Source organism: Triticum dicoccoides, chromosome 6B (genome assembly GCF_002162155.2).
Source record: "Triticum dicoccoides isolate Atlit2015 ecotype Zavitan chromosome 6B, WEW_v2.0, whole genome shotgun sequence".
Taxonomy (NCBI): domain Eukaryota; kingdom Viridiplantae; phylum Streptophyta; class Magnoliopsida; order Poales; family Poaceae; genus Triticum; species Triticum dicoccoides.
The window spans coordinates 493,032,648-493,043,156 of NC_041391.1; positions in this window are offsets into that span (position 1 = coordinate 493,032,648).

A 10,509-nucleotide genomic window follows, 5' to 3' on the forward strand; every position below is an offset into this window, starting at 1 on the left:
CAAGCATACCAACAATAAGTTTCCAACAACATAAGAAACATACAAGTTTCCAACAACATATCCAACATACAATGATTTCCAACAAGAAGTTTCGAACAACATATCCATATATACATACATATCCAAAACAAGTTTCCAACAAGAAGTTTCCAAGAACATATCCATATATACATACATATCAAAAAGAAGTTTCCAACAAGTTTCCATAAACAAAAAGGAAGCACAAAGAGAAGAGTACACTCCATCAATGCAAGCTTCCTCATGTAAAGCAAACCTGCAAATTGGGAAACATGAAAGTTGGAAGAAGAAGAAGAAGAAGAAGACTAGCTAGAAGAAAAAGAAGAAAGGGAAGAAGAAGAAGAAGAATTTAGCTTCTCTTTCTTTTTCTCCTCTCCTCTTCTTTATCTTCTTCTTCTAACCTAGGTAAATTTGGTCATTTTGGAGCTAACCTAGGTAAAATGGATCATATTGGAGCTAACTTAGGTAAAATTGTTCATTTTGGAGCTAACCTAGCTAATTATGCCATTTTTGAGTTAACTAAGCATATTATGCCATTTTGACATAAGTAAGCTAAGTATAGGTCTTTCTTGAGCTAACCCAGGTAACTAAGCATTTTAGAGCTAACTTAGAGCTAACTTAGGTCGTTTTGGAGCTAACTTAGGTAAACTTGGTCATTTTGGAGCTAACCTAGGTAAAATGGATCATATTGGAGCTAACATAGGTAAAATTGTTCATTTTGGAGCTAACCTAGCTAATTATGCCATTTTCGAGTTAACTAAACATATTATGCCATTTTTGACATAAGTAAGCTCACTTTTCAAGAAATCTTCCGATTCACCGATTAATCTTCCAATTTATCGCTAATCTAGGGGTGACCGATAAGATTATGTCTTATCTTTGCCATTTATCTTTTGGACCCATTTATCGTTCTGACAAGCGATTTATCAGGAATTTACCGATAAATCAGACCTATTCATAACATGATATTTGCAAAAACTATGTTTATTTATGTTTTGTGGACCTTGTTACAGAATTTGTACTATTGTCCTATTTTGTTTGCCATTATACGAGGATTCAAAGGCTAGAAATCAAGGTAACACTTATGTCAAATATTGTTTTGGTGTTGAATATAGCGTATTTTAGTGTTGGGAACCTGAGATTTAAAAATAAATATCCGATTAATAGTCGACTGATAAAATCGATTAATCGGCCGATTTCCGATTAATCTCTAATCCCTAGCTGACCGAGACGATAACGATAAGTGATATCCTCAACATTGAGTAAGCTAAATATAGGTTTTTCTTCAGCTAACCCAGGTAATTAAGCATATTAGAGCTAATTTAGCATTTTAGAGCTAACTTAGGTCATTTTTGGGGGCTAATTAGGCTTATTATGTCATTTTCGAGAAAAATAAGCTAACTATATGACATATATGAGGTTACAAAGATTGTTATGCCATTTCAAACCTGAGTAAGCTAATTATGCCATTTTTACATAAGTAAGCTAAGTGTATGTCATTATTGAGCAAACCTAGGTAACTAAACATATTAGAGATAACTTAGCATATTAGAGCTAACTTAGGTCATTTCGGAGGAAACAAAGCTAAGTATAGATCATTTTGGAGATCTGACATACCTGACATACTTCACTCCTCCTCTTCTCCTTCTACTTCATCATCCTGATGCGCTTAGAGTGGCGGGTAGTGGGATGTAGTCTTCTACCATAATTGGCATGGTCATGTCGCCCAACTATGGGATCGCGAGGTCATTGTCAGGAACCACCACCATCATGAGGCCATCTTTAGGCAACACCATCGCTAGGTCATCGTCAGCCACCACCATCGCTTGGCCATCGTCATCCACCACCATCGCGAGGTCATCGTCAGACGGAACAGGCTGCACCTCCTCATCCCCACTCTGGTCCTCTTCTTCCCACTCCATTCTGGACCATCCTCACTACTGCTTTTGCTATAGCCAGAGTCGCTGTTGCTGCTCCCATTGCCTGACCAAATGCAACAAAGTTTTTTAAACAATTGATATGAGACAAAGCCAAATGTAGAGGAAGAAGAGGCAGAACATACGGGCATCATCATCGTCCTGGTAGCGCATGCGACACATAGTCGTGTTGAACACCTTCACGGTGAGCATCGTATCGCCATCGTACCTGAAGACAAGGAAGTACCCATGCTGAAGGTCGTAGGCACAAACAAACTGCTCCCAGCCACGACACAGGTACATGTGGTCGTACCTGATCACCACCTCCACGTCCCAATGCCTGCGAAGCCTACTGCCGGCCTGTCGCAGCTTCACATTCTTTGGCCGATGGCCGTCCAACATCTTCATAAAAGTGTCAGGCAACCTCTGCAGCATGGGTCAAGGAGTGATGTAGCAAACAACAGAGTTATCATAAAGAGATGGTTGAAGGGGAGACTTGCCTCCTAGAGGAATTGTCATGAATGATCATGAAGAACTTGAAAACCATCCAACTCGTACTCCGGTGTGGCAGAGCGCAGCCTGTGATGGCGGCCTCCCCCCATCTCTGATAAGCAGCAAAAGAGACCAATTACTACCCTTACAACATTATCATACAACATTACAGCAGCATAAGTTTTGAGCAGAAGATAATCAACTACACCAAGTTATCATTTCACATTCAAAAAGCAATGCACTTGTCGACATATGATGGCAACAGCTAGAACCCTTCAAAACTAGGGATTTCTTTAGACATGAAACAAAACTGAAAATGTAAACCAAATTGATGGTGATACCAATAAGAAAACATTACCACTACCAACAATATTGAAACTACAGATGATCCTTTAATTAAAACTACAGATGCAAGCAAAACTACTGGAACTACAAATGATCCTTTAATTAACAAGTTGCAGTTACTTGCAGTAACATTTGGTTTTAATTTACTTGGAGTAGTGTCTAGAGCAAGAAGAGATATGCATAATTGAAGTTCTGTGATAAAGGCAGTCTTAGCAACATGACGTTGAAAATTTGACTAACAATATGCTACAATTTGATCTACTCCCAACAATGCTCGGTTGTACTCTCCAACACAATGAACCATTTGTTACAAAATGAGCCATGATTACAACTTAAGTAATTACAATAAAAAGATCTGCCAAGCAACATAATTATTGCAGTTCCCCTTTTAACTTGCTAAGCACATCTACTAAAGAAACTACACAAAGTAATACAACCCTGGAACAAGAGAGAATAGTCTATCTCAGAAACTAGATTGCTCTGATTCCTTTATATCTTTATTATGTGTATACTTTGTAAAACTATTTTTCATGGAACTAGCAGCATCTTGTGTCTCATTTAGTCTGATTAATTACTACGGTCACAATCATGTTTGAAGCCATTGCAACTTGTCCTTAGCCTAGCCGCCTAGGGCTACTAGCACACCCGAGGAAAGTGGTTTGAACTTGGGTTGCTTGGTAGCATGGCCATGTGTTTTACCATTGAGCTACCCAGTGATTCCCACAGCTACTAAATACTGTATAATATAACTGATGTAATGTGTGTGTATATGTGTATAATATATTTGTGATATATACTTGTGCTAATTGAAACAACAAACTCGTCCTATGCTCTGATATTACCAATTTATCATAGTTCTGCATCAAAAAATCTAGGTAATGTTCAATATACTAGGATGAGCTAGCAGACAATGCTCAACATGAGTTATGTAATAAACTAAAATCTAGGATAAGCATCTAAACATCGCTGCAATGCAACAACTAGTTCTACAATCCTAGTCTTCTCCAGCATCTGCAACTTCGCTTTGAATCACTTCTTTTAACATTTTGGTTAATTCATGGCAAATGGCAAATTTGCTAACAAGCATTGAATCACTTCTTTAATTCAAAGATCCACATTTGGGGGTTTTATTGAGGATTTACCCTGTGTTGATTCTTGTACAAAATCACTCTAAAAAAACGCCGCAATTGGGGCACCATGAAGAGTGGCACACTTACTTGACTTTGATGTGTGTGGTCGAAGGAGCAGCGGGGAAGGTCGGGGTGGCGCGGGGCGGAGGAGAGGGTCGCCAGGGTGGTGGCGGCAGCGCAGCGACGGGGTTGGCGCAGGGCGAAGAGGGGGTCGCCGGGGCGGCGCGATGATGTGGGTGGCGCGGGCCGGCGACGACACGGGGGCGGGGCGGTCGGCGAGGGGGGTGGCGCGGGGCGGCGGCGGCTCGGGCACAGGGCGGAGAGAGAGGACAGAGAGAGAGGGGGGTCGAGCGTGGGCATGTTGGCTTTTTAGTTAGGGCACGGTTCTTTGCCGTCTGCTAGCCTAGCTAACGGACGTGTTTATGAAGAGTGTATGTGTGTGGGTGTGGGTGTGTGTGTGAGAGAGAGAGAGATAAACATATTTGAATTCTTTTGAACAAGTATATTGAAAATGTCAAATAATTATTAAAAATATTGAACAAGTATTTGGAAAATGTTAAACAAATATTTGAAAATGTTGAATAGGTATTAAAATTTTGAAGAAGTATTGAAGAGTGTAGAACAGGTATTTAAATAGTGTTGAACAAGTATATAAGAATGTATAATAAAAAATAGAAATAAACAAAGAAAATTTAAAAAATAAAACCAAACAAAGAAAAATAAAAAAGGAGAAGGAAAAAGAGAACAAAATAAAAAAGAACGGAGAAGAAACAAGAAATGAAACAAAAGAAAATAAAAAATAAAATGAAATTGGAGAAGAAAAACGAAAGAATGAAAAAAAAATCAAATAATAAAAAAGAAATGAAACAAAGGAAAACGGAAAAAAAGATGGGAAAACTGGAGGAGACCGACTCGGTCGCCTCTAATTGGCCGTGGTCCTAATTCTAACCAATGTAGTCCTCCCTTTTCAGTTTCCTTTTTCTGTAGTGTACGCGTGATGGGCCGGACCGAGTCATAGGCGAGAGCAAAATTCCATCAGCGAGACCAAGCTGTCATCTCGCTTAAAGCGATAAATAGCTCTCGCGATGTAGCTGACACCGAGAGGCCCTATGTGACGCGTTCTGTGTCAAACTGTTGCGCTATCGCACAGACGCAGTCCTTGGCGGGCTTTGTGGGCAGCGCGGGGGCGTTTCCTTTGAACGCGCCATGAAAAATCAACAAAAACATGGTGGGAACAGAACATTTATTGAAATTCCTATTTCCTAAACATTTGCTGAAAACATGATGATAACAAAATATGAAAACGAGAACATTTATTTGAAATTACTGAGCATTTTTCAGAACACAGACATTGTTGGAAATTGTGAACAAAATTTGAAAACAAGAACATTTTCAGAAATTTCAAACAAAAACTTTTTGAAACACAAAGATTTCTTGAAATTCTGAACAAAATTAGGAATGCAGTTTTTTTTTTGAAATTACAGAGCATTTTTCAACACACGATCATTTTTTCAAATTGTGAACAAAATTTGAAAAGAAGAACATTTTTTTGAATTACAGAACATTTTTTGAAACACAAACACTTGATGACATTGTGAACAAAATTTGAAAACAAGAACGTTTTATGAAATTACTAAAAATACTTTTTGAAACACGGATATTTTTTGAAATTCTGAACAAAATTTGATGCCAGGAACATTTTTTTGAAATTACTCAATATTTTTCAAAACACAAACATTTTTTGAAATTGTGAAAAACTTTGAAAGCAAAAACATTTCACGAAATTTCTAAAAAGACTTTCCGAAACACAAACATTTTTTAAAATTCTGAACAAAATTTTAATACGAGAACATTTTTTGAAATATCTTTTTTAATGAAATTGGGAGCAAATTTTGAAAACAAGAACATGTTATAAAATTCTGAATAAATATTTGAAAACAGAAAACACAAAATCGAAAAGGGCAAAGAAAAAAAACAGAAAAAGAAAAAGAAATTTTTTAAACGAAAAAAAGTAAGAAACAGAAAAAAGAAACTAAATGGAAAAAAGGGAAATAGAAAAACCGGTCTAGGAACCTTCCAGAAGGTTCACAAAACCAGAAAAACCCGGCTGGAAACCACATAGAAGATTCCCAAAGGCGGAATCGCTCAATCGTTTTAATGGGCCCGCCCATCCGGACGCTCCTCGATGTGGCCCTGTGCGTCGCCTCGAGTACTTGCCGCAACGAGCGGCAAATAGGAATTTCCGGAAAGGTCCTATTTGGCGCTGCAGGCGCCGGGGAAAGCAAACGGCGCTCACAGCGATGTCTAGGTGGGCCGGCCCAGAAACAAGAGCAGCGCGAGAAAAATACGTGCAAAAAATAGCTGTCGTCTGGAATCAAACACAAGCCGCCGTGCTTAAGAATAGGTTGTCTTACCACCAGACCAACATTTCATGTCTCTATACAGCGCAATACGTTTTAAGAACGAAAATAGCAGACACACTATTTATTGTGCATTAACAGTATCGTATAGATTCTTAAAATATTTAAAAAACATGTTCACATATTTCAAATGAGGTTCACGAACATGCAAAAAAAGAGTTCACGTATTAACAAAAAAGTTCATGAATTTGAAAAAAAATCATCAATTTTGAAAAATAGTTCATCAATTTTGAAAAATAGTTCATCCAATTTGCAAAAAGTTCATCAATTTCAAAAAAGTTCATCAAATTCAAAAAAAGCTCATCGAATTCAAATAATAGTTCATACAATTCGAAAATTTTTAATCAATTTGGGAAAAATGTTCATCCAATTTAGAAAAAAGTTCACCCAATTCGAAGAAAGTTCATCGAACTCGAAAAAAGTTCGTAGGTATTGAAAAAGGTTCATTGATACAAAAAAAGTTCATTCAAATGAGCAAAACAAAAAAATAAATAGAAATAAAAAAGCGAGTGAAACCATTCTGAACAAAAAAAAACGAAAGAAAAAGACATAAGAGGTAACAAAGTGTAAAAGAGCGTAGATGTGAGGCAGGTGCGGTGGCTAGCGCAGGTTGCTAACGGCGAGCAGATGCTAGGTTCGAATTCTGCCTGACGCGTTACTTTTTTTTCCTTTGTGTAGAAAGAAGAAGAAATGGCAAGATGGGCCTAGCCCAATTAGATGCGCCTGCAGGCGCCAGTTGGGGAACCGGCGCATAAGCGCCAAATAGGATTTCCCGAATTTCCGGGAGGTCCTATGTGACGCGTTCTACGTCACACTGCTGCTCTTTTGCACAGGCGCACATCCTTGGCCGGCTTTGTGGGCCACGCGCGGGCGTCTCTTTTCAAGACACTGTGAAAAATCAACATAGAAAGACTGACATGGTGGGAATCGAACCAGAGATCTATAGCAGGAAAGGTCAAGCAGCTAACCAGTGCACAACGGCTGCTTTCGTGGAAATATAGCAACGTGACTATTAAAGAACTAAACTACGGCGGCAAATTTTGTTATCTAAATCTGGCAGCTCAGTTTATATAAACTGTAGGCAATGAAAGATTTAATCTTTTTTTTTGAAATTTCGAACAGAATTTTTCTTTTTCACAAAATTCAATGTTTTTTTGAAAGCGAACACAATTTGTAAGACTCGGACATCTTTTGAAATCTTAAAACATTTTCTGAAAAAAGGAAAAAAATCAAAATGAGTACATTCTTTGAAACTACTAATAACATTTTGAAAATATAACCATTTTCGACAAAACAGGAAGAAAAATCACAAACATTTTATGAAATTCACAAAATATTTTTCTAATTTGTGAAGAATATATGAAAACATGAACTTTTTTAGTTTCAGAACAAGTTTTGAAAAACATTTTTTTTAAACACGAATATTTTATAATAATTGCCCAAAACATTTTTGAATGTTCGCACAAAATTTAAACACATAACCATTTCCAAATTTGTGAAGATATTTTATGAATAGGTTTTTTGTTGGAAAAATCAAATATTTCATAAAAATCCCTACCCCCAAAAAATTTGAATCTGCGTTTTTGTTGAAAAACGGAATATTTTCGAACTTGAGAACAATATTTGAAAACAGGAACATTTTCTGAAATTCACGAACATTTTATAAATTTGTGATTTTTTTGAAATTTGTGTACAAATTTCAAACGGGAGCATTGTTCAATCTCGTGAAATATTTTTGAAAACACAAACATTGTATAAAATACTGCGAACATTTTATAAAACTCCCGAACAAAATTTGAAATATGTGAACAATTTTTTTAAAAGGGAACATTTTACGAAACTCACGAAAAAAAATCAAACACGAACTTTTTTTTGAAATAGGAACAAATTTTGAAATAGGAACATTTATTGAAACTCACGAACAAAAGTTGAAAATACAAACATTTTTTTAATTTGCGAACAATTTTTGCAAAGTTGTGTTGTGAAAAAAAACATAAATAAAAGAAACAGAAAAGGAAAAATAGAAAAAAAGAGAAATAAAAAACAATAGATAGCCAGGAACATTTTGTTTGAAGTCAGGTACAAAATTTGAGCATGAGAACATTTTTTAAACTATGAATATGTTTTTGAAAGCATGAACATTTTTTCAGGTCAGGAAGAAAATTTGAAAATGAGGACAATTTGTGAAGTTTTGAACAATTTTTTGAAAGCATGATTTTTTTTTGAAAATGAGAACATTTTGTGAAGTTTTGAACAATTGTGAGCAACACAATTTTTTTAAAAGAAAATAAATTTGAAAACAGAAAAACGAAAAATACGAAAAAACGAAAATGATAGAAAAAGAAACAGAAAACATAAAAAAAAGAAACATAAAAACGAAAAAAAATAAAAATAAAAAACCAACGTTTCTGGAACCTCCTAGAAGGTCCCAAAATCGGAGAAAACCGGCTGGGAACCGGCAATCCCTATTTGGCGCTGCAGGCGCCGGTTATTACTGTTTCCGCTAACCGGCGCCTGCAGCCGTGTTAGCTGGGCTCGGCCCGTTTTGCTTTTTTTTTCTTCTGCTTTTAGGGAAAAGTCAAAAAGTGCAAGACGAGGGTTCGAACCAGGAACCCTTCGCTGCGAGCGCTAGGCTCAAGGACCCGGCCACGTACGGATTTGTGTAAACATACTTCAGTCTTTTCTTCTATTTGTCTACTCCACTTTGGTTTTATTTTCTCAACCTTTTACAACTTCCGTGAACTTTTTTCAAAGTCAACGAATTCGTTTTCAACGTCGATGAACTTTTTTCAGATCCAATTAAATTTTCTTCAAATCCGATGAACTTTTTTCAAAATTGATGAACTTTTTTTAGAATTGATGAACTTTTTTTCAAATCCGATGAACTTTTTTTAATTTTGATGAACTTTTTTCAGATTCGATGAACTTTTTTTCAAATTTGATGAACTTTTTTTGGAAAATTTGATGAACTTTTTTAAAAATTGCATGAACTTTTTCAAATTTGATGAACTTTTCTTAAAATTACACGAATGTTTTGTAGAAAATGATGAACTATTCTTCAAAGTCAGTGAACATTTTTGAATTCAAATTTTTTTTCTTTTCTTTTTTGTGATTTGTTTTTCATAATATCAACGGTTGACTGTTTTTTTAAGTGTACGGACCTGTAAACACGTTCGATGGAGCGAATACCCAGCGACGGAGGGAACCAGCAATCGATCGATTTAGCGAACACCCAGCGACGGAGGGAACCAGGAGCGAACCCATCCCTCTATGGGCCGGCCCACGTGGAGATGGTGCGTGGGCGCCAGCTAAGGGAACTGGCGCCGGGATTTCCTATTTGGCGCTTATGCGCCCGTTTGCGAACGGGCGCCTGCAGTGCTCCCCCTTCGCTCGCGAGCTGGGCCGGCCCATGTACGATTTTGTTTTAATCTGAAAAAAGGTTCAAAAAAAGTGCGGGCCTGCCGGAGTCGAACTCGCGATCACTGCCTTCATCTCCAACGACAGTGACCACAACACCACAGAACCACACGTGACATCTAGATTGTTTGTTTCTCTAATTGTTCTCTCCAGCTGCACGGATCCGGGGAAGCTTCCCAAACCGGGTTTTTCCTCTATTTCTGATCCGTAAACTACCATCTTTTTCCTCTATTTCTTATCTATTCTTTCCTCATTTCCTTTTTCCTCTTTCTTTTTTTCTTTTTCTGTTTTTCCTTTTTTTTGTTCTTCCTAGTTTGATGTTTTTGCTTGAAATTTGTGAACTTTTTTCTTAAAAATCGATGAAACTTTTTAAAATGTGATGAACTCCTTCCCAAATTCGATGAACTTTTTTCAAATGTGATGAACTTTTTTCCAATCCAATGATTTTTTTTTTCAAATTCGATGAACTTTTTTCCAAATACGATGAACTTTTTTCAAATCTGATGATTTTTTTTACAAATTCGATGAGCTCTTTTCCAAACTCAATGAACTATTTTCCAAATTCGATGAACTTTTTTCAAATCCGATGAACTCTTTTCCAAACTCGATGAACTATTTTCCAAACTCGATGAACTATTTTCCAAATTTGATGAACTTTTTACAAATCCAATGAACTTTTTACAAATCCGATGAATTTTTCTTAAAATAATATTAACTTATTTTCAATTTTGATGAATGTTTTTCAAATTTGATGAACTATTTTCAAGTTTG